General features: G+C 38.5%; 1 protein-coding gene and 1 long non-coding RNA gene across 13 annotated transcripts in view; one reads left to right on the forward strand and one right to left on the reverse strand.

Moving 5' to 3' along the window:
• LOC144037672 (E3 ubiquitin-protein ligase TRIM39-like) overlaps positions 1–26,049 on the reverse strand; it is a 74,246-nt gene that overhangs the window by 15,739 nt on the left and 32,458 nt on the right. For 7 of the 12 annotated variants that reach the window (XR_013288991.1, XM_077549324.1, XM_077549323.1 and 4 more), the window contains 2 exons: positions 13,275–24,050; positions 11,804–12,458 (listed from right to left, as the gene is read on the reverse strand). The gene's annotated coding sequence lies outside the window, so the exon portion shown is untranslated. Of the gene's footprint in view, positions 1–11,803; positions 12,459–13,274; positions 24,051–26,049 lie in introns of those variants that run through there. The other 5 variants (XM_077549322.1, XM_077549321.1, XM_077549325.1 and 2 more) reach the window with 5 other exon arrangements.
• On the forward strand, positions 10,765–11,806 carry LOC144037674 (uncharacterized). The gene is made up of 2 exons (XR_013288992.1): positions 10,765–10,959; positions 11,500–11,806. It is a non-coding gene; the product is annotated as an uncharacterized LOC144037674 (long non-coding RNA).

Below are 26,049 nucleotides of genomic sequence, written 5' to 3' on the forward strand. Positions count from 1 at the left end.
TTGACACTCTCCTTAAAGTAATGATAATGTCCCGTATTGATAGATTCAACCATATTTATACCACAAACTACGATCCCAAAATACTTCCCCAAATAGAATTTCTTACAAAGATTGTACACTTAAAAATACAGTACAGTATCTATACATACACGTCAACGATTGTGAAGATGAGGAATGACTGTAGAACAATGAATATTTGACTGCACAGCAAAGCGCATGGTTACTGAACATTAATAGTCCCTGGCCTCTCCTGCCTACCGTTGAGAAACTCTGCTGCCTCTGACCGATTTAGCAGTTAGCGCTAGAATGGTGAGCGCTGCGGTGTTTACTGACCCGAAACCACTGGATCCATGTAGTGACAACATGAACTGGGGGTCATAGATTGGTTAAGTCATGTTCTGCTGAGTTGATATTGCAGATTCCATTCTGCTGATGCTTGGTGTTAAAATAATAACACTATGAGAATTAGGCTCTTTTTTTTGTAATGAGGGTCATTCCAGAATTTTAGGGCAATTTAGGTACCAAAAAACGTTTTGGAGACACACCAACTACTGTACATCTGAGCCTGCATTGATAAAATAGCATTGCAAGTTTGAATGGACAACATAGTTGGAAGCGTGACAAGTGTTGTGGAATTTCCAGTAGTTACAAGAAGTGAAAAGCCCATCCATCCATCCATCCATCCATCCATTTTCTTAAACGCTTGTCCTCACAAGGGTCGCGAGGGGCGCTGGAGCCTCTCCCAGCTGGCTTCGGGCAGTAGGCGGAGTACACCCGAACTGGTTGCCAGCCAATCGCAGGGCACACAGAGACAACCATCCACACACACAATCACACCTATGGACAATCTGGAGTATTCAATTAACCTGCCATGCATGTCTTTGGAATGTGGGAGGAAACTGGAGAACCCGGAGAAAACCCACGCAAGCACGGGGAGAACATGCAAACTCCACCCAGGAAGGCCGAAGCCTGGACTCAATCCCACATCCTCTGCACTGGGAGGTGCACGTGCTAACCAGTCATTCACCGTGCTGCCCAAAAAGCCCATTGTTAAAGAAAATACAGATGTCCACAATACAGTATAAACTTATGTTAATACGTGCTAAATAATTATTTTCCATAACATTTTGTACATGTATACCAATACAGTTTCTACAAGTAGTTACTAGGGGTGCAACAAAAAATGGTTTCAAGCGGAAAACCATTTTTTAAATTTATAAGATGATTGACCTGAATCAGTCGTTCCACTTTGAAATATGGAGCGATACGGATCGAATCATCCTTTATTGGGGAGATATATCTTAGAGGGAAATGGCACATTTACAGTACTGACAAGTTCATTCAAATGCATTTAAAATAAAAAAAATAATTGCATAATACCCTCTCGAAATTATTGTTCTTGAAGCATTTCGCACACTTCGTGTCAAAAACCATATTGAACCGTCTTGTGTGGAGAACCGCACACCCCTACTAGTTACCTGAGAAAATATGTATTTACCAATGTAATCCAAATACTATAATACTAAAGTAATGTAACTTGATTACTATTATCTAATTTCGAATTACTCCAATACTAAATATGTAGAAAAATAATAATAATAATTGTTTTGATTTACAATTTTATATAATTGCCTGGTCTTGCCTGGATGTTCTATATGTATACTGTACTGAAGTATTATATTCCTCTATATATCTTTTCTAACGTACAATTTTCTAGAGTCTGTGGAGACAGTCCTCCAACAAATACAACCACATAGGTCGTTTTGAAAAGGTGCCAAATTACAACCAAGTGTTTCGTGTTTTAGTTTAGCAACCTCTATCGGCCATGTTAAATAGCGCAAAAATGCAAAAGGGAGACTCGAACCCGGTCCGTCTGGTCAGAAGACGAATGTTTATCTGACAGAGCTATTTGGCCAGTGATTGGTTGAGTGTTGACCAAAGGTGGCAAATACATGTCCAGAAATTAAAAACCCAGCAGAGTTTTTAATTTCTGGACCTAAAATTGCCACCTCTGTTGTTGACTTCATGTTTTCTTAGTGTTGACTACATGTTTTGTAACGGTGTACAACTTCACTGTGCCTTTTCCTAATCTCAACCATTATTGTCCCATGTAAAGACATCCAGTGATTGTTTTAGTGTTGACGGCATGTGTTCTTTTGCTATTTAACATGGCCGATATAGGTCGGTAAACTACAATACGTGACACTTGGTCGCATTTTGGTGCATGGTAAAACAACCAATATGGTCGTTATTGTTGGAGGACTTGTTGAGTCTGTGACAACTCGCACTAGTAGCGTAACAGAGGCAGATCACAAGCCAGCTGTAACCAGTGGTGTAGGTCCTTGGAGAAGTGGGCATGGACTCTATGCACAAAGAGCTATAACTACCTTTTCCGATTTTCAGAGAACCTCGACCAGTTGTCAGAGTTTTGGAGTATATTTTCTGAGTGTGGTTGCGTACATTTATCAAGGCATCGTAGAAGATGAGAGACAACAGTACACCGAGTGATCACTGCTGTGTACTGAAGACATTTAACATTTTCAATTTGATGTTTTACTGTTTTTGAATTTACTTATAGGCATATCAATGTGATATAATCATGAGTGTTTAAAAGAATACAGTGGGATGGTGATTTTGTGAACTTTATTTGATCTTCGTACCCTCAATGCTGTTGGAGGGGGAATGTGCATGATGTTGTCAGAGTCTCTTGTCATTAGAGACTGAAGGTCTGGGGTCAGATCTTGATTACATCTGTTCCCCCAATCAAGAAGGGGAACTGTATAAAGATGTCTGTTTACCATCAACATTACACCTTTGTTCAATCTAGGAGATGACATGTCTGCCCTTTGTTCAATCAAGAGCCGGGAGGAGGAACCTTTTATCTTTTGAGTATAAATGAGTCGATGTTCTGTAGACTGTTACACACTTGGGGGCCCGACGTTGCATTCAGATGTGAGTGTCCTGACTGTGTCTTTAGAAGCTTCTAAATAAATCCTTGCAAGGAACCTTCTTTATCAGATCCTGAATACAATTATTTGGACACGCAAAGATTACACTTAATATAGTAATCAAAATATTCCTTCAGTACCCACACAGACAGGTTATAACTGCCTTGTTTTTTTCTCTTATGCTGACCACCGGAGACAGTTTGTTGTAACATGTTAACATTCGCAGGGATAACTCTGTAGTTGTCAACCACACAAGGTCACCGTTTGTTAACAGTAGAACCAGAGCTGTATTTTGAAGCTTAAACTTTGATGTGTTGTTACTCTGTTTACAAAATTATCTAATGTTTTTTCCTTTGTGGCGTTTTGACTTTTCATGTGCCTGTATGTATATTACTCCTATGCTGCCATTTTATTGTATTAAAAAACATGAAAATATTTATATGAGTCATTATTCTTGCACCACTGACAATGCTGTTGGATTTCCATAGCAACCACTTTTCAGCAAGGCATTAAGAGAAATGTTACCATTGGCTGTCATAAAAAAAAAAAAACAGTAGAAACATTACATCTGCTTCAAAATATTGACGAGGCAGAGATCGTCGGATCCCGTCGCTAAAGAGGAGGCTGCAGACCAGAGAGTTGTTGTTGTTGACTGGTTGGTTTATTGAACATATTAACACATTACAAAATATAAGTATAAGTTAAACAAAAAAATTTGAGGAAAGAAAATAATTCATCAATGTAATAATTTATATGTTCAAAATGAGTAGGAATAAGCACAATAACTTACTACTGTAGTCCTACTCCCTATTAATTATATCATGTAAATGTACTAATAAATTATTCTTGTCCAATAACAGATCATTAACATAAAAAAAAATAAAAATAAGGAAAATAAACAAGTTATGAACAGTTGGCAGGTTCAATCTGAAAAATCCGGCACCTCAACCTTACCATCTGACTGGTAGGGGGAGGGGGGTACTGTGTAGACTCCAGTAGTCCTGGGAGAGGAGCTACAATACATAATTTACATTTACATTAAAAAATGTAATAAACAAAATGGCCTAAGTAGCTTCTCAAACGGCTTGTATTTACGTGTAATAATAATTTAAAGCAATGACATACATCAAATGTGGAAGTGCCTTGTGCATATAGTCCATACTCTAAAATTTAACTTTATTTCTTTTAAGCAGTTCAGAAAACCGTCCTGTTTTAGAAACCATGAAATGTGAGATAAATCCATCATTTCTACTTGCTCTCAATAATAAAGTTATCATAACTTGATTGACTAAAGCAGTTTGTAGTTATTACTGGTAATACAAGCGGCCTGAATTAATGTAATATGAATTCCACATGAAACAAATATACAGTATAAATACTGTTTTAAAACAATATTTAGTGAACAATAAACAAAAAATTTCATTATTAGACCTCAATATTGTTTTAGGTCGAATCATAAAGTACTTGTCTCCATTCTTGTGTTTTAACTTTAAAATCAACTACTAGCCTAGCTACTAGATCATGTAGGTAAGGGAGGGTAAGGGTAAAACCCAATTCACACTGACTGTGGAACGGACACAGAGCGTGTCAGCCGCCGCAAGGAATAGATAGCATTTGAGTCTGCGTGTCAATTCACACCAGCTGCAGTGCAATGCGGATCGAATGCGGTGCTGCAAAAGGTTTTTGCAAGCTTTCTATTTTTTCCCGAATTCCGCATGCGGATTTTCATGAAGCTGAAGAAGTTACACGAGAAGTCAGGCGTCTGTAAGATCCGGTATATTTCAAAATAAAACCGTTTGCAAACTTGTTTTTTGGGGGGGAGGGGAACTAGCTATATAGCATGACATGAGTCGGACATTGAAAAGACAAAAAAAAAACGAGCTCAGAATAAATTAAACATGGCAAAATAATACTATTTAAACATAAAACGTACTTACCCATGGTAGAAGAGCCATGATAGAAGTCCCGAAATTATGTCCAAAACCCAAATCCATGTGACAACATACAAGTGTGACTATTGTTAAATAATAGTACCGATAGGACTCTATATACACGGTTGTTATCGCGTGAACTCAACTCTCCAGTGTGAACCACCGTGATCTTGTGGTCTGGCGGGTGCAGATTTCCAGACACCGACAGCTTCTGCAATGCACGCAGTGTGAATTGCAGTTTGTGCAGATGGCTTCTGGAAACGCTCCGCGTCCGTTCCGCAGTCAGTGTGAATTGAGCGTAAGGTAGGTAAGGGATCGAAACCACACCGCAGGTAGTCTCTGGTGTATGAGCGCAAAAACTATGGGTTGCCGTCACCACTCAGGACAATATTTGAAGGATAATTCCCCTGTGTATGACCCGCACTACTCTGCCTTCAATTGGCTTATCAGTCCTCATTTATAAAGTTAGCCAATCTAATTAGCAAAGGCCTACCAGCCAATTAGAGGCAGAGGAGGGTCGGCCATGGCTACACCATCCTCATATTACTGAACGGTCAGGGGGGATTTAGAAGTGGGTATACGCCATACTGACTGAAAAAGAAGTGGGTATACCTGCGTATACCCTGGACTACACCACTGACTGTAACCAAATCCTAAAGTGTAAACCCCAAGGCTTACAGTCAACATGCCTTTGTGCCACTTATGCTGTATGAACGCACAGTGTCTGAAACGCTGAATACATTTAAAACACAGCACTGTTAGCGAATGGTGAATAAGTCTCAACTCAGTTATGTCACTGTTATGTCAATTTACATGGGAAGCCTTGCTGTACTCCCCCCCCCCCCCCAAATCACTCACAGTAATTACAACTATGTAACTCCAATCCACATAGAATTCATTGTTTCAATTTTTTATTTGGCAATCAAAAAAGGAAAAAGTGACTGATTAATTTACTCTCAATTTTGTAATGTAACACAAAAAAACAAAACAAAAAAAACACTTTTTTTTTTCAAAATAAACGGGGCTCAGATTAAAAAAATATGAAATAAAGCAAAAAGTGGCCATTGGACCAATTTTGACTTTAATATGTATTTAGTCATGTTTTGGTGACCCAGAGATTTGGTAACAACATATGTTAGCATCTTCATGTGTTATGTTTGACATGGAGCAGATACAATAATGAATTGCATTTATTTTTGACTAAAAGTGTGAAAAAAGGTGGGGGTTTTTCTTTTCGTTTTTAAAAGACAAATAAAAAAATCACTTTTACATTTTATATGTACTTTCAATTGCCACTTGAAAATGCAAAGAACAAATGACACAGATTGGCTGCCCTTCAGCTGCCACTTGAGTGCTTTTGCATTAACAAAACTTGCAAAGACTATTTGAGTCTCACAATTTATGCTGGAGAAAAGAGTGTTTTGCCATCATAGTTGGCGTTCTTCACATGAGCGTTTTTTTGTTTGTTTGTTTTTTAATGCTAATCACCAGACACATGAATCAAGGTTAAGCTCAAAGGGAATACATAGACAAGGGCCTAAAAGAGCGCAGTTTTTGCTAATCCCTGAGGCATGCTTATTTTCCTGCAGATGCTGGGTACCAGAAAAATTGTGACTGAATACATACAGTAAAGGATAGTCTAGACTGTTGAGGCAACATTAAAAAACAGCAAGGTGATGCATACATTTGATGTTGTCCTATTACTTTTGTCAGGTTTTGTGTGGATCGTTTTATCTCTTTTCCTGCACATAATACCCTCCCTTACTTGATTTGTGTAGTAGAGCACGGGTGTCAAACACCATGCAAAATGTCAGAGCTGTTAAGAACAAAAAACATTACTTGCCCTGGAAGTATGCCTTTGTATTTGATACATTATGGGGCCCATACACGCATTTTTTTCCTGGTTTAAATAGACCGATTTGATCTTGTGGGGACATTTTGGTGGTCCCCACAAGTTCAGACCTCTTTTTGAGGGTCAAGACTTGGTTTTAGAGTTTATGTTTTAATTGGGTTTTGGTTGGGGTTAGGGTAAGGGTTAAGGTTAGGCAATCATTTGTGAGGGTTAAGATTAGTGTAAGGGGCTAGAAAAAGCATTATGTCAATGAGATGTCCCCACTACCTTACAATCGTGTGTGTGTGTGCGTCCGTGCGTGTGCGTGCGCGCGTGGAATATAACCAAAAATCATTTGGACTGTTCAAACATAATATAAATCAAGTTAATAATGGGAGCTGCCTCTGATGAAATAATGTGCTTGTGCAGATCAAATGATCCAGTGGAGAACAGTTTGAATACAACCTAATCAGCATAATTTGTCATTTTCTATTTTTACAATTGAATGAAATAAACTCAATCTTAATCTGAAAGACAATGAAATGTCTTTTTTTTTTTTTTAATTGTGTCACTCTTTTAACGACAGTCAATAGATAAAGTAAAGATTTGAACAACAGAGTTGGGGGGAAAAAACTCTACTCATCATTACCTAATGTAAGTACTGTATATACAATTTATCCTGTTAGTTGCGGCTATTTTAAGCAAGAGGCATTGTACACCTTGAACTAGTCACCAGGCAATCCCAGTGGATATACTATGGTAATGCTAACCTAACTTAATTTGCCACTTAAAGTAGCACTAAGGAACTTTTCAACGTTAATAAAATATTTTCATAACTCTTCTGATGAAACATCGAATTAAAACTAGTTGAATGGTACCTTTGCCATGGCCTGATTTTTACTAGCACTAAGCAACTTTGAGGGGGATAGTAGGAACAGTGCCACACAAAAAACTACAAATGTGCTGACTGCTTTATGGCATACGTCAAAAGCTACCCAAGATGAAAGGACAGTCAAGGATCAACATTGGCCAGGATTTCACTCGCTGGAGTGAGCTAAAAAACGACACAATACGCTTGTCCTCATAGGAAATGTGGTCTTCCTTCAGGCATAACAATACGCTTTTGTCCATATGGCCTCACCATAATCAACATAAAATGAAAGTTCCTTAGTGTTGCTTTCAATAGCACATAAAGCACTCACACAAACATATAGTTATTAATGAATAAAAAATACAGGAGGACACCTGATCCCTAATACCTTAGTACTCTCTAAACCTGGGGTGTCAAACTCATATTAGCTCAGGGGCCACATGGAGGAAAATATTTTACCAAGTGGGCCAGACCGGTAAAATCATGGTACATAACTTAATAACTAGAGTTGTTAAATGTTTTTTTTTTTAAATCAGATCTTAGAATTTTGATTAATCATGATTAATCACTTAATTAAAAAGGCTTTTTATCAACATTTTTTTGCTTGCCAAATTTGAAGAGCACCTGTTATGTGTTAATTCTTTCTACATTTAATGTTATGAGGATCTTCCACATTTTTTGATCCACTGCACACTCTCGTCCTCTTTTTCTAATCAGTTCATTACTTCCATAATTTAAAATGACAAAAATGACCCCAATATTTTGATTAGAACAAGTATTCTTAATGTAATATGCAAACATTTATTAAATGCTTCACTTTATCGCATGTAGTTATGTTTATTGCTGCACAAACTGCGCTACCTTTAACGTAACCATCCGCTGTCAAGCTAAAGCATTATCTGCGGTCAAAATTAATATAATAAATAATACATAAGTGTGATTAAGCTGTGTTAATAGATGATTAATTCCATAATTTTTTTGTGATTAATGAATGAGTTAATGCTTTAACTTTGACAGTACTATGAAAAACAATTGGCATCCGGTATACACAGATGTGCAGGCCAGCCCTAAATAGAAGGGCTCAACTGTGAATATATTGTTCCAAAAAATGGAAGGCGGCAACGCTTTGAACGTATGAGTTCCAGGCGTGTTATATCTACCTGTTTTGCATATATATTGTTTCCAGAATGCATTGTATGGCGCAGTTAATGAAGTTGTAGGACGTTAATCCATGTCATATGTGTTTTTGTTACCAATAGCTGAATGCTCAGGACCTTTATGTTTGATTTATGTTGGTCTATGTTTTTATTTATTTACGCATTTATTTTTCAACAAAACGTAACTTTAAGTTGTGTGTAAAATAATGACTTCCAGGTCAATTTTGCGTACAAGTTGCATTGCTCATCTGAAGATTGCTTGTGAAATTACAAATTTATATGTTTTGATTTTGGCTGTCTGATTAATTGGTCCGACATTACTCTTTTTTTTTTACTTTACAAGATCATCCTACGCTGGCAGTACATTTGACACCCCTGCTCTAAAGTCACTCAACAAATGACATAATGGATGTAGTAACAATTATAAACCAGTCACCCTCAATTTTTTCCCCATGACATAATGGACGTAGTAACAATTATAGACCAGTCACCCTCCCAAAAAAATGTTCTTTCTTCCCTTAACATTTCAATCTTGGAATAATGCGCTTAGTCAACCTAGGGTGGGGTGAGATGCCTCTCACCCTTTCTACTTAAACCAGAGACAGTCCAAAAAAGATTACACTCTTTTGAAGTCAACCACAGGCCATGTCACCAGGATGTGAATGTTTGTTTTTCACCAGCCAGAACCATGAGTTTATGGCAACAATGTATTTTATCAGAAAGCTTCATCTTTACCCCTGCTGGCATCGCAGACTGGTAGTCTGCAAACTCTTCAGTCATAAAACAACATTGCCCAAAAGGTCCGTTAAAATCCTGGTCAGTACCTTCCAGCCTTCTTGGAGCTTACACGTGACCGGAATGCCGTCAAGTGGTGACGATCAGAACTGCCCTCACATGAAACGCCTATAACCCACAAAGCAATCTTACACATTTCACATAAGAAATTCATCACATACAAGTGAACTTACGCACAACTGAATGTTTCACATCATGTATGTCCATAAAAAAGGAAGGTCATATGTATTTCAACAGGAATGATGATGGTGAACCCAGAGATTATTTAGTTACTCCGGAAAGAACGAAATTATCTCATGATGCATTATTAGGTGATATGTGTAACGATAACATGTTTTGCTTGGAAGAACTTGACTTGCCAGCCTGACCAAATTTAATTATTAATTCTTTAAATAATTTGGAGTTTAAACGTCTCAGACTTGGGTTGAGCCAAAAGAGGGGACAGCGCACCCCCTTTGACGGACACGCCCCACAACTTTAAAATAGCCGGCGCGACCTTTATTCAGCGCTCTCGTTTCCGGCTCCCTTCCGCTGTTCCTGCTTTGTTCACCTTTTTCACCTCGTCTGGTCCAGAACTGACAAAAGGACGCCCCGGTGCCGTGCCACGTTTTTCAACCACGTGGCATCTCTGTTCCCTGAACGACCAAGTGTCTCGGACTTGGTGATCGCACCGAACCGCCGCCGTGCTATGGAGGTAAATATGGTGCAAAACTAACTTGTAAAAAAAGTCTAAATTTGTATCTGTAAAAGTCATGATTTGTACCTGTAAAAAAATGTGTACCTGTAAAAAAAAAATTGTATCTGTAATAAAAATTTGTACCTGTAAAAAAAATTTTTGTATCTGTAATAAAAATTTGTACCTGTAAAAAAAAATGTGTAAGTGTAAAAAAAATTGTATCTGTAAAAACAAATTTGTACCTGTAAAAGTCATGATTTGCACCTGTACAAAAAAAAATTTGTACCTGTACTGAAAGTGTAAATTTGTATCTGTAAAAGTTGTGATTTGTACTTGTAGAAATGACAACTTGTAGTCAAAGAAGTCGCCACTAGGAGTCACAAGTGTTTTTTCTGCTGCTTTCCAGTGACGTGAGTTTTGCACCAAATTTACCGCTACAAATGGAGCAAAACTGATTCGTACTTGTAGAGCGCCGTGATTTGTACGCGTAAAGAAGAGGGCGGGCTCTGGAGGATTTGGGCGGGCTAAAGCTCAACCTCATTGGTTGAGCAAACGACAGTGGGTTGAACTCAAATGACGCCCAGTAGCCACCGGCCCACACCAGCTTACGCGTCATTTTGGAAGAAGAGGACGTCCGGCGTGAAAATTTCAACATGGTTTAATATACAAACACCGTGTAGAACAGCTTAAACGTTGGTTGACATGCAGAGCACTCCAAGTGGACAGAAAGAAAGAAGGTTTAGTATGAAGGTAAGATTTATTGTACGAACATAGCTCGTAGTCCGGTGCTAGCTAGCTCATCTCATGTTGTTAATTGTCACGAAAACTGAACACATTGAAGTCACGATTTTTATTTCAAGATTTGAAGCCCACCAGTGTAAACATACGATCAATAGCTTGTACCTGTAAAAAGTAAAAAACTCATAAACTGCTGCTTAGTGCTTAGATGTGAAAATTACTATTTTTGCAATGTATGCTTTGCAAACAGTTAAAATAAAAGGCTCTTACACTTTTAAACATACACATTTGCTTTCAACACTGAAGCCAAATAAAAGATAACGCAAATGAGAATGTTTATGAACAATGTCTGTGTCTTATCAGTATTACCACCATTTCTGATATTAAAATGTGACAAAACCTTCGTTATTTTTCTGGCTAACAAGATAAAGCTAAACGTTTAACTCATTACGTATAATGTCAGTGGCTGTGTTTTGATAATGACCCAGCTAGGAAGCTATGATTATTTTTTTATTGTATGAATATGCTGACCCAACCATTCTGTTGTCACAGATGCCAGCATGCAGTCAATCAAAGCTACTTCTTGATCCATCTCTAGACGGTGACACATGGTGTGACATCAAACCTGCTTCAAAGTGGCTGTGAAGTCCAACAAATGAGAATCCTTGATACACTGGTTACTGTTCTGAGAGAATTTCACTGCAATCACCTTTGGGAAAGTGAAGAAATTCTGCTTTCTAAATGTCTTCCAATTTTGAGTTTGAAATGTTAAAGGAGTACAATTTAATCCATATTGAGAGTTATTTGAAATAGTCAGATCAAATAACATGTATCATTCAATAAACAAGATTGTGCATCATTTGAAATGTTTTATTTGATGTCCAGAAGAGCCGTTTCTGCATCCGTCCAAGACGAGAACAGTATTCTTCTCACAAACAGAACAAAAGTTATTGGAGCTGTATGAGGAATTCAAGACTCACCAAAAAAAGGCAATACTGCTGCTATCAATAAGACGAGGGAAATATCATTGGCCAAAAAAAAGAAAAAGCGAACAGACTAAATATATAAGTTATAATTGTTTCATGTTAGATGTGTATTTCACATTAATCGTGTTATTAATTATTGATTTAATGTAAAGCACTTTGAATTGACCTACATATTCATTCTTCACTGTTACATCTCAACAGTAGCCAAAAGCAATCATGGCAACAAGTCGGCAAGTAGCCTTCAACAATATATTTAAAAAATAAGACTTTATAAATAGGTGTTGAGCTGTAAATATATGTTGCCCATTATTGTAGCCACCAGAAAAAAAGACTAAGATCACAGGTGGGGGGAGGGGACCACCGCCTGCTACATTCACATCAGCAGAAGATCTGCAAAATAATTTCCCATAATCCAGCTTGATGGAATACCCCCAGTTGTCATCTCCTGTCTCTTGGCTGCTTGCTGATGGAGTGGGTCATCCTTTTCACTGATGCTTCAGCAGTGTCTCCAGCAGTTGTCTCCACCTTTTGAGCAAGATTTTGAAACTTATGAGATTCTCATTTAATTAAAAATAAATAAACTAACATTTGACCTAGTTACTTTTGTTAAAGTAGCTAGGTGACAGTGACACTGCTCGCTCACATCTTAGTGATACAGATAGACTAGCATTTCAAAAGCAGAATAGCCAATATTTGAATAAGAGTAATGTTACATTGGAAAATTTAACTCAAGTAGAAATTAAAAGCGCAGAAAAAATACTTGCACAAATATTTGAGTACTGTGAGTGATGAGTAAACGAAGAGTGTAAGAGCCTTTCTTTTTCTTTTTAACTGTTTGCAAAGCATACATTGCAAAAATACTGACATTTATCAAGAAATTGTAATATTTAAAATAAAAAGATTAAATACAGAGGATAAAGGGTTGAGGTTAAAATACCTGTAGCGGCTTAAAGATCCACTCTAAAAACGTTTTGTTTTCACTTTATTATGATAGTAAGAGTACAGATGCGTGAATATAATGTTAGTCAAATACAAGTAGCTGAGTACTGTCCACTTTTGGTTATAGGTTCAGGTCATCTTGTAAAACATACAATAGGGTTCTGTAGCTCTATAGTAATTTTCACATCTAAGCACTAAGCAGCTGTTCATGAGGTATTTTTTTTAGATTATTTTTTTTTTTACAGGTACAAGCTATTGATCGTATGTTTACACTGGTAGGCTTCAAATCTTGAAATAAAAATCGTGACTTCAATGTGTTCAGTTTTTGTGACAACAACATGAGATGAGCTAGCTAGCTAGCTAGCACCGGATTACGAGCTATGTTCGTACAATAAATCTTACCTTCATACCAAAACTTCTTTCTGCCCACTTGGAGTGCTCTGCATGTCAACCAACGTTTAAGCTGTTCCACACGGTGTTTGTATATTAAACCATGTTGAAATTTTCACGCCGGGACGTCCTCTTCTTCCAAAATGACGCGTAAGATGGTGTGGGCCGGTGGCTACTGGGCGTCATTTGAATTCAACCCACTGTCGTTCGCTCAACCAATGAGGTTGTGCTTTAGCCCGCCCAAATCCTCCAGAGCCCGCCCTCTTCTTTACGAGTACAAATCACGGCGCTCTACAAGTACGAATCAGTTTTGCTCCATTTGTAGCGGTAAATTTGGTGCAAAACTCACGTCACTGGAAAGCAGCAGAAAAACCACTTGTGACTCCTGGTGGCGACTTCTTTGACTACAAGTTGTCATTTCTACAAGTACAAATCACAACTTTTACAGATACAAATTTACACTTTCAGTACAGGTACAAATTTTTTTTTGTACAGGTACAAATCATGACTTTTACAGGTACAAATTTGTTTTTACAGATACAATTTTTTTTTACACATACACATTTTTTTTTTACAGGTACAATTTTTTATTAGATACCCCAAAAAATTTTACAGGTCCAAATTTTTATTACAGATACAATTTTTTTTTTTTACAGGTACACATTTTTTTTACAGGTACAAATCACGACTTTTACAGATACAAATTTAGACTTTTTTTACAAGTTAGTTTTGCACCATATTTACCTCCATACCGTGCTGCAAACCCCGGCGCATGCCCTCCTGCCAGACTGACTTTTTTTTTGCTTTTCATTTTTTTCTTTTTCTCTCTTTTTGTGTTTCATCCTACCTCGGTGGCACAAAGTCGTCAACAAATTTATCCGTGACCCCCGTGTGTCACCACAGTTTTTACTCTCATGCGTCAATCTGTACCTGCTCCATCCTCCGAGCGTCCCGTCGAGCTGGTTCAACGATTGGTCTCCCTTGGGACGCAGGCACGCAGCGGATCTCGGTCTCAGCAGCAGGATTTGGGCAGCTGATACGCGGATCTTCTCGCGCGCCAAGAGTACAACTCCAGCTGAAGCCCCCGACCTCGACTGAAAGCGAAATCTACCCTAAGCCCGACCTGCGTCGCACCTCATCCTACTGAGGAATATATATATATATATAATTTTTTTTGCCTTGCCTTTTTGGGAGCAATTTTTTTCCTTCAATTGACCTTCCCTCCGCTAGCTTGATTCAACTCACTCCAGTATGTTGCACGTCTCATAGCCAATTTGACATATCGCTGGTGCAACTTCCATTTCAAATATCTCACAGATTTGACAAGTCAAATCTTTCCTTTCTACCTTGTTAAATTGTTCATTTCTTATTTTTATTAGCTTCATTTTTATCCCTTTTCTTTTCACCGTATGATAGATAGGTGGGCAGTTTTTTGATTCTGTATGTGTAACCGTAGTGAATAAATGCATGTTTGTCTCAATCGTGCTTGTGTCCGAGTGGATTAGTAATTCTCTTATTAATACAAAGAATCACGAACATTGAATGTGGCGACTTCAGATTATGAATAAATAAATGAGGATTTGGATTTTATTCATTGTGTTTATCCAAAACTGAAAGTAAACAGAACATGGTGCCCCTATAGGCGATTCAGGGAATTAAGACTTAATCAAGCGCCGATCAAATTACTAATTCGTCCAAAATACAACATCAATTATCGCTACATGGAACACACAAAAAAGGAAAACTCTGGTATTTACATCTTGAACATAGTGAGCAACTAAGAATTGTGGGAGACTTCAACTTAAAGGTGCCATGTCGAATTAGTGACTTTTTTTCTCACGACTGCCATCTCTGGCCTAAAGCGTAACTGCAGATTCTGTGTCAAGCTCGTGCAAGTACGTGTGCTCGAAGAAACTCTTGTTGTTGGTTTTCCAGTTTTCTTAGTGTTTGAGCTGGAGTTTGGACTGTTCTCAAAGCCGACCTCTTCTTTTTTTCACTTTCCATCCCAATCGTGTTTTACGCTCGCAAACACAACACTACTATGTACACAAGGACAAGCATGGCGTCTTGGTATCTGCTTATGGTAACTGTTAAAGTAACTTGTAATCTACTTCTAAAATCAAGTAATCAGTTAAGTTAATTTTTAAAGGTAACTGTGGCAACACTGTTAGTCATGCCTAGAGAGTGAACAACTTGGATGCTATGTTAGTGTAGCACAGACAGTGTAGAAAAGACAAAACTATATACTGCATGTTTGTGAAATATGTGACGCTGAAGCAAACAATGTTTATCCTGTGCGAGAGAAAACGCAACTGAGCATTCGGTGTAAAATGTTATGCTACCTTCGACTGCATTGTAGTCAATGTACTCCGCGCGGATGGGCGCAACCTGGGGGCGGTGCGGATGACGCGTTTGGAGCAGTTGGACGTGGTACAGTGTGGCAGAAATATTCACTTTAAGTTAAAAATTGTGAACTTTCTACATGGGAGTCAATCGGCTTCAGGGATGGCCTGTGTCACACACACTGCGTCTTGTCTGTTGTTCACCCAGAGCGCTGCAACAGTGCTTGAGGGACATGTACCTTAAAGAAAGGCAATGCAGAAGTAACTGGTTACTCAACTTGCTGTCGTCCCAAGAAAGAAGTGGTACTGCTCTCCACAACTCCCGCAATGAAATCTTAGCGAGCAAAGCGAGCACCCCGCCCCGGCTTTTGGTGTGAACGTAACATTTTATTTGCAAACTGAGGAAGTTTTTTGGTTTAAATTCTTCTTTTCATTTGTAAAGAAAAATGAGTTGCCCTGTGTATGACTTATGCTACACTAATGCAGTACTGTAAATCTGCAGTACTGATTGCCTTGCCTTTGTGAACCTAAGCAATGTTTGTTGGAAAATCTTGTTTGATTTTGTTTGTGAACTGAGACTTCCCACCAATGTCCCCCAAGGGATAATGAACTCACACTCTGCTCTATATTTGTGTTGCGCACTACACAGAGAATATGTCAGAGGGAAAAAGGTGTGCAAACAGAATTGCACCTCTTGGGCTGGCTTCTCAACCTCGGCATACGTCAAGAAGCAGAAAACTAGTTGTTGGCTTTTTTTTCTCTACAACCCATTTACTTGCAGGAAGAGACATTGCCGCCCTAAAATCAGCATAAACCATAATTTAGCACTAAATCAAATAATTAGCAATCACCAAGAAGAGCACTATTTTATGTTTAGGCCTACATATCAAACAAAACAAAAAATTAAATAACCACTGTTACCAGCGGACAAGTATGGCCAACTTATCAATCACAAACACCAATTATTGACTACATTACTTAATACTCAGAGCGTCTTTTTTTTTTTTTAAGATCTTATACAGTGATTAACTTGATATATTTATACAAATACTGTTAGTAGAGCTCAAGTGTGAGCGAGTCTTCTCATTTTTGCCTTTAGGGACAAGTCAGTGAACACGGTAATTGAGAAAATGAATAATGACTCACGGGGCAGTAAAATGACGAATGTTCAACGGTTCGTTTAGGACTCACATCACTAAAAGTCACACACATATTTAGATGGTTAATCTTTATCGGTCATGCTTGACACCAGGTGAGAACATTTTATTTGAGAGTACCTCAGTTTTCCTCACAAGATCTTAGATTAGCCACCATTAACATAAACTTGTTTGTGTTCACTTGCTTTAATGCTTTAAATTGAGTATCAGATTCAGTAAATACCTGGGGGTTAACGTAGGTTTCATATTGATCTACTGATGTCAAACCTCACCATGGCAGAAATAAAGAAACTGGCCTCACAGTATCAAATACTTCTGGAGAGACATTGGCTGCTAAAATTAGTGGCTCAACCTAGTAGTCTGCACAGTATACTAAAAATGAAACTTGCTTGGTTGTTTGTTCTGGTCTGTTACGAACAATTCTGTTTAGACCAAGGACACTTCTTTGGTTTGGTTTTACATTTGTTTTTTGGCGTCTGTCAAATATATCACATGAAAGGAAAAGCCATAGATACGCATTGCCTTGGACCGCCTCTGTCCTCTGTTTGACCTGTAAAAATATGAGCGTCTATTGCACCAGTGCCCCAGCTGTCAAAAAAAAAAAAACATTGCTGACCCATATTCTAGGAATATCACTCTTTAGTACAAACGCTGAATAAAAGATACGCATCTCATGTAGAAGTAGACTACATGTGTGTTAGTACAAAACGTAGGATTGATTTCAGCGTTACTGAACCAGATCAGTCAAGTCAGCTTTATTTATATTGCGCTTTCAAACATCTATACATTGAAATTCATATCAGCTCATTTTATCCACAATTGTTTTGTTTTCCGAGCATCCTGCTCTTTCTCATTATGTGGCTACATGCACTGAGCTTTTGAGTGCTGGTAAAAACGTGATGTTGACTTAAGTGTCACAACTATGCATGTACCTAGTGATGAGATTTAACCTGAAGCCTGAAAAGGAGTAGCTACGATTGCTTATTAGGGCCACGTGTAAATATATATATTTTTAGAGGGCGGGGGCAATATTCAGAGAAAAAAACAAAAAAAAAATTGACACTTTATAAAGTGGAAGATACGCAAGTTTATAAAGTGGCAGATTTTGCGAGTTTATAAAGTAGTAAATTTGTGACTTGAATAAAGTGGCAGATTTGTGAGAAAAAACTCAGAAACTTACGAGAAATACACATAGCCTCCTCGGATGTTTGAGCCAATACTTTTTGGTCGGGTTTTCAAATAAGGAGATAGTAATTGCTTTATGACGCTTTTATGATGTTAATCATTCGCTCTTTGAAGCGTTGGGTACAGCCAGCGACTATGACGCCTCGCTTTGCGAAGGTCCACACCCTGAGGATCAAGCATTTAAGTTAATTTGTTAAAATGTATATTTACTTGTACATTTATGTTTCTAGAATTTATTTTATTTTTATTATTTATTATTATTATTTACACATCCATACATTTTGGTATTTTTTGTACAAGTAGTTAAGTTGATGTATTGAATCTGCTGCTCTCCATCATTCACTTGCATTTACCTAAAGTATGCTAGCTTCTGATTGGTTAGTGTTAGTTAGCTGATAGGAGATCAGGAAGTGTTGTCGCTCTAGTTGCCGTGTATGACGAGTAAAGTTTAAATTAAGGATGAATCTGTCTCCATCCTGCCTTTTCATTTTATAAACAGTGTCCCATTAACCACCATCAAATCTTCACATGATTAGACTATAGCTACGCTATGTGTATTTCTCGTAAGTTTCTGAGTGTTTTTCTCGCAAATGTGCCACTTTATAAAGTCTCAAATTTGCCACTTTATAAACTCGCAAGTTTTTTTCTCGAATATTGCCAACACCCTCTAAAAAATATATCTATTTATACCTGGCCCTAATACGCCGTCGTAAGTAGCTAAAGCCACACAGCCCGTTAAAAAAAATAAAAATAATAATACAAACCTTAAAACTTCGAAAGTCACCTCTTGGGATAATTAAAGGATCATCTTAATACATATCAGCTTTTGATTTTACAATATATTCTAATTTGAAGCTAAAATAATGTCAAAAACTATGACTTAGGCATATTAACAATAATTAGCCACTGACCTGCACTCATTGGGAATCACAGTCACAGAAAAGTATGAATACTAAGAGGAGAACAGGAAATATTTTTGGGCATCTTATCCAAATGGGAGGAATTGTATTCTTTCTACTGAAACAATTTGTTCAAATGGTCAAATCAGTATGTGTGTTTGCCGCTTCAGGGCAACAGTTACTCATACTTTCAAGATTGGCTGATAGTTCACTTGAAATGCATGATGTGTTATGAAAATTAGTGTCCTCAATAAAAAAAAACAAAGGATCATCAATGTCTGTTTGATTATTGAATAGAAGCATCCGGCACATGCAAATTAATGTCATATAATGCACTGTATGCTTGGTGGAGTAATGCTTTTCAATAATTTATACATTTTTACACACACATTACCTGACAATTGGGGGTCAATTCCCACTTGTGACGGAGTGAATTGAGTGTTTGTGGCTGCTATGTGCCCTGTGATTGAATAAAAGTAAAAATAAAAACTTTAATTCAAAAATTAAATGCAAATGGAAATAAAAGCAACCAAATATATATGTATATATATATATATATATATATATCCCTAAATAAATAAAAGTAAAAATAAATACAAAAATAAAAAACAAGATTCAAAAAAGGAAAATAAATATAAAAACAAATATTGAGATAAATACAAAAATGAATGTATAAATAGAATTAAATATCAATGAATAAATAAAAACACTCTGCTCTCACATTTATTTATTTCATGCTGCAGACGCTCCATGAAAGCTCATTTGCCGACCCGCTGACTATAGGCAGCTTGCAACAGCGGCACCCAACCCAAGACACGCTTAGGACCGCCTCCTCATTTGAATTTTAATCTGATAGAGCTTCTTTTATTTATTTATTTAGGGATATATATATATATATATATATACACACACACACAGGGTTGGGAGGGTTACTTTTAAAATGTATTCCGTTGCAGTTACAAGTTACCTGCTAAAAAATTTATTAACGTAATCCAAGTACCATAATATTAAAGTATTGTAACTTGATTACTTTGGATTACTTTTAGAATACTCCAATAATACCCATAATATTAAAGTAATGTAACTTAATTACTTTGTATTACTTTTGGATTACTCCAATACAGAGTATGCTCATGAAGACAAAATAAAAATAAATCTCCCCACAATATATAATCTATACAATGCGCCCTTACTATTTGCGGGGGTGATAGGGCACCATAGAAATAGCAAAAACCCTTGTGTAATTAAAAAGCATGTAGGAGATTGATTGATTGATTGATTCATTGATGTCCATATGCTGTTTTCGAACTGTCACTGAAAGCATAGATAGATAGATAGATAGATAGATAGATAGATAGATAGATAGATAGATAGATAGATAGATAGATGATGGATAGATAGATAGATAGACATCCAATGAGGATGACAATGTTTGACATTAACTGCAAAATGAACTTTTATCCCAGTCACAAGTTTAGCCGTGTATATGTTGTGTATGATGTTTAAATAGTGAATTGGTGGGAGGAAGATTTGTTTGGAAGGTGTAACTCACATTATGGTTGTAGGCTAGCGGGCTAGCTAGCAAGAAGCTACAGCGCTTTGCATGCCGCTGGACTCTCAGCTCAAACTTTCGCTCCGAGTAAGTTCCAGTGAATACCGGTCGCCATTTCCTCCTCCCATCCGTGAAGCTTTTTCAAACTGCCCGTGTGTGGAGGACACGACTAGTCAGTTCGTTTGTCCCTACCTCCCCGACATGTAGCAACGGTCCCACTTGTGGCCAATTTATTTTATTTTTTTAATTGCACTCCCTCTCCTTGCCCCTGTTTCTTTGGCCATTGTGAGTATCCACACCAAAAATCAGCCAATTTGGAGAATATTTAAACGTGCCGCAAAAATGTAGATTTTTTTTCAATGACCAGACCAGGGAAAATTAGCATCTAGCTTGAACAACACTATCAGGCACCATCATTCGCTATCTCTACCTAACTCTCCAGATGGTGGGCACAGTCCTCGGTTACAGTATCCAATACCGTCCAAAAGACCAGCATCCTCTACCTGAGTCTCTACCTCTGGCTGAAGGGCACAGATGACTAGAAAATGGAGCTTGGAGGCTGTAATGTCAACTCAAAGTCAACTCTTTGAGGATGACCTTCATGGGGACACCTTGCAGTGTTTGGCAACTAGGAGCACCAGGCAATGCAGTTATTCCTCATTCTTGGTGTGACAGCCACTGTAGTCTTGTATAAGAGCTACCCTGTGCTCTGTTCACGACTTTCAGGGCCTGCACCTTTTCCTCGAAGGCAATGGAAGTCCGGTTCGCTGTCCATTGGGTTGGTTGCCTGCGCCTCTTCCAGGCTTTTTATCAAGTGGAGATCAAAGAGTCCCATCGAACGGCAACTGACGAATGACACGAGGGGGGCATGGTGGGCCAAGGTGCTGGCCTTCAACCGCTTGAGCGACTTTGCGGCAGCAGGGGGTTTGTGACCATGCAGGTCTTGGTGTCTGACAACTGGTCATCAAAGAGGGCAAGAGTTGCGAGCTGGTCCAAGTGGAACCACAGCTCAGTGACCTAGTGGTAGAGTGTCCGCCCTGAGACTGGGAGGTTGCGGGTTCAATCCCTGACTGGGTTGTACCAAAGACTATGAAAATGGAACCCATTGCTTCCCTGCTTGACGACTTCCAGGTAAAAGCTCCTGGCCTCCGTGTGCATCTGGCGAGGGGACCGAGGAACAGGTCGTCTTCTGCCGCCAAGACACTGGTCTTGTTGATGAACTTCCAACCCTTCTGGAATAGTCTGAAAAAGGCCACAATCAGGCTGTCTGAGCGCCGATATGAAACACGAACTAACTCGTCTCATGATGTAATCTGATGCGCCACAGTGATCACAACGGATTCAGCGCAGACCTGCATGGGCTGTAACGTTTGTTTCTACCTTATTCCGTTTTTCAGTAATCAACAATAGAAAATGGTTAGTTTCACCCAAATGCTCTGTTTTGAAACAAAAAACGGAGAAATCAAGCTTTTTGTGAAACGATATTATTTCATGCACTCTAGTGAATTTGACACTTTTTTTCCATGAATGATGCCACAAACACCTAAACAGTGCTTTACTTCTGTAAAACACTACCACCAACAATGAAAAAGTGTTTTTTGATAGCAAAATACGTTTATTTACATTCAACAGTGTAACAATTTGACAAAACAATTTGGCAAACTATTTACAAATGTGTGCAACCGTGGTACCATTTACAATTGTGTGGATGTTTCAAATACAGTTTTTCTTTTTGTAACACTCCCCTGCGTGCAAGTGGACGCAGCAGGATTTGCACAACAGATTAGTTTCACTGCAATGGCAGACGCTACACTTTTTTGCTGGCTTTTTTTCCCGGGGAAAACGTCTGGCTTCCTCATTGTCCTTCACTTCCTATACCGGGTGGTTGATCCATCTTATCCGCTCCATTCATGGTGGCATCGTAGTCCATAACCAGTGTCTTCTCCGTGATCAGACTGTACCCACTCCTCCGATGAATATGCATTGGACTCGGGGCACTCTTCGTCGTCCGATTGAACGTTCGCCTGAGCAGAAGTGCTCGGTTGTGCTCCGCGTTTTCCGGCGTTAGCATCGCTAGCCGGTGAGGCTTTATGACGTGATCATAGCCGCCGCGTCAACGCTTCCAACTTCGGCGTCAACGCTTCCAACTTTGGCGTCAACCTCGGAATCATCATCATCATCATCGTCGTCATCAATGTGCTCTTTAGCATTGGTCGATGCTTTTCGTCTTGGAAAAAAATGCTCAAGCGTGAGCTGCTTGCAACCGGTCGCCATTATGGCTTCCTCAGCCATTGTCCCCTCAACACTCTAGCTCCGCCTCACATCTTCTACTGACGCCTACCCAATCTTGTCCAAAGAGTCATCGCTGACATCTAGGGGCCAAAAATAGGCATTATACTAACTAGATCTGCTTGATACTTTCAGCACAGCTGGCGAAGGCTTTCCTCCACCCGTTTCCCCCCCAAAAAAAAAAAAACTTGGTGAACGTCTTTTAACGTCTTTGGCGCTCCTCCGTAGGTTTTTACTAAACGTTATTTAACAGTTTTGGCAGTCAAAGAGTTAACAAGCTTTTATATGAACATTTTTGGGGAACTTACGTCATTTTACAGACTTTTTGCTTGTCAAGCTAAAAGTCTTTTTGCGACACCACTACACGTTGTTCATTCGGGTTCTTCTTTCGTATACATACTCCTATGATGAAAAGGAACATGGGCGAAGGCAAGGAGCGCAACTTTTTGAACTTTTTCACCCATTGGGCGTGGGCCACCATTATATATATATATATATATATATATATATAGAGAGAGAGAGAGAGAGATAGATAAATAGATAGATAGATAGATAGAGATGCTTTTTATTAAAATGATCTATAAAACATTTGTGAGCGCAATGTTTTATAGATAATTTATAGATAAACAATTAGATAAAAAATAAAATGGATGGATGGATATTCTTTTTCATTTAGTAGTCAATACTGCTATGAATTTCAATCATGTTTGTTTTATATTGTTAAAAAAAATTGCTGTAACACATTTCATTAAAAACAAGTTCTAAAAGTATGTTTACATTCTCAATACACAACAAAAAGAAATAGGTCATTCATCTTTGCCAAATGTATGAAAACTACTGAAAGAAAAAAGTATATAAATAAAATGTAATCACAGCTCCCCAAGATGATACTGTGACATTGATATTGATATTACGGTTAGCGGATTTGGTTTAATCCTTAGCGAGTTGCACCACATAGCCACCAAAGCTTCATTTCCCCCACTGGTAAAGTCTGGAAATTGGAGACAAGTCAGTTTTGATCACAGGCGTCCTTGCTTTGACTTTGAGTGGAATATCTTAAGATGCAAGCATTCCTATTTGAGCTTTGGAGGTTCAAATATGGTAAATGTTTTGTTGTTTTTATCTTTCTATGACTGCACGGGTTCATCAAGCAGGCAGTTGCCATGCCCAAGGGTGGCATGAAAACCTACATATTGTGCACTCTACCAATTCGGTAACTGCGATACGGAATTGTTGAGTGGCAAGCGTGTGATTGGTGTTAAGCAGCATGACAAGCAGAGGGAAGGATTGCACCAGACCTGGAGGTTCCTGTCTCCGGGAAGGAATAGCGCTGTACAGCTTTCATTGGTAGAGCCTCAAAGATCCTGGGGGGTCGCGGGGAGTGCAGAGTGGGGGTTTGGTTGGTGGGGGATGGGGGAAAATGGGGTTAGAATAGAATGGGAAGGGAGAAAAATAAGCACATGTTTTTCAACCTCCTTATTGCCAATATCTCTCTCTTTTTTTTAATAAATAACTTGGGTCTTTTGTAACTTATGACTTCACACCTGCAAACCATTCCCCAAAACAAAGAAAAACAAATAAGATTATATTTGCATTGGCTCTATATATAGAAAAATAAACTTTAATTATATTTATTAATCAACATAATTTTTTATTATCACAGTAATAGAAACTATTTTGAGTGCGGTTGATCTCAAATGACTTAATGTTTTCCTAATTAATATTAATGAGTCGGACAAAATAACAGAGTAGGACACATGCGTACACATCATTTTGGAAGAGAGCAGCGTCCCACTAGGGGTGGGTGATATGCCCTAAAAATTATATCGCAATATTTCAAAGAAATTTGCGGTGATAATACTTTTGACAATATTGGTAATAATTACTGAACAATAGATTTGTGATTGGTGCTTTGGAATAATAGAACTTTTATTGTAGCACAATAGTTAAGCCACCTTCTTAACACAGTTGAAATGTAAACAAAGTGCAAATATAGCAACCGTAATGGAATTAAATGGAAATAAAAACGAGCCAGGTAGTGTTTACCCTGCGAGGTCTAATTGTAACATAACTGCTTAAAGCACATAAAGCACATTTACTTAGCAAATACATAGAAAACACAAAACTTCAGAAGTCAGTGGCAAATTGCAGGAGTCAAGACAGTCCATTATTTTCTCTTGTGTGGTTGATCCTCGGCAGTGGTTATTTTTGCCGTAACCGGCAACCCTCCTGTCAGCAGTATTGTGCCGTGAATGTCTCTGATTGATCAATGCAAGAAGCGAGAAAATGCCGTGATTGCTTGTAGACATCACTAGTGGGTAGCTGGTATGAATAACGCAAATGTGCATGTTTACGCTGCTGCGCAACAGCGGTTGGCATCACAAAGTAACGTCAATTCTGAGGAGAGTATATATATGATATGGAACAAGCCTACGTCCCAGGCATGAAATTTCAACATGGGTCAATCAACAAACTTTGAAACAGCTTAAACGGTGGTTGACATGCAGAGACCTCAAATTGGGCGGAAAAAAGCAGTTTTCATAGAAAAGTAAGATTTGTTGTATGACTGCTAATATCGTGTTGTCGCTAATTTTCACAAAAACTAAACACATTAAAGTCACAATTTTCATTGGAAAATTTGAAGCCTACGCCTGGGGTGTTATTTCTGTCTAGTTATTGTTATGTTCAGGAGTTGGATCCCAAAAACGCAAACACAAATAATAGTTTTGACATTTATTTGTAAAACAAAGCTTCAACTGAAGGTGATGCAATCATCTAGGCTAACAGTGACATGACAAAGAGAACAAAGGGTCTTGCATCAGCCAGGGCCAAACGCTAAACATGGTATGCCCAGTAAGTCAATAACTAAGCGGTTTGCGCGAAACGTACTCACGACTAGACGAGGCAGTGAAAATTAGACCAGAAACAAGAAGAGATCGTGGATCAAGAGACGTGGAGCTAGGTAGCTAACTATCATTCATTGGGCTGTGGAGGCAATCGTCCGACAAACAGAATGTGTCTTTCGCTGTTGCCTTTATAGGTTGCGGATGACTCTCATAGGCTGCTGATTACATCAGGCAGTTGCAACACAATGGACACAGTCTGAGAGCACAAATATGACAGTACCCCCCTCAAAGGACGCCCCTTGGCGGACCACCTGGCTTAAGACGAGTGGAGTCGGTGGGACTTTGAGCTTGACAGAGACTGGATTGTCCACGGACTCGATTTCGAATGGACCGATGAAACGGGGATCCATCTTCCTGGACCCCCCAGCCAGATGCATATTCCTTGTGGAAAGCCACACTTCCTGACCCGGATGGTAGACGGGAGCAGGTAGCCGCCGATAATTAGCGGTCTGTTGAT

The sequence above is a fragment of the Vanacampus margaritifer genome, chromosome 17 (assembly GCF_051991255.1).
Source record: "Vanacampus margaritifer isolate UIUO_Vmar chromosome 17, RoL_Vmar_1.0, whole genome shotgun sequence".
Taxonomy (NCBI): Eukaryota; Metazoa; Chordata; class Actinopteri; order Syngnathiformes; family Syngnathidae; genus Vanacampus; species Vanacampus margaritifer.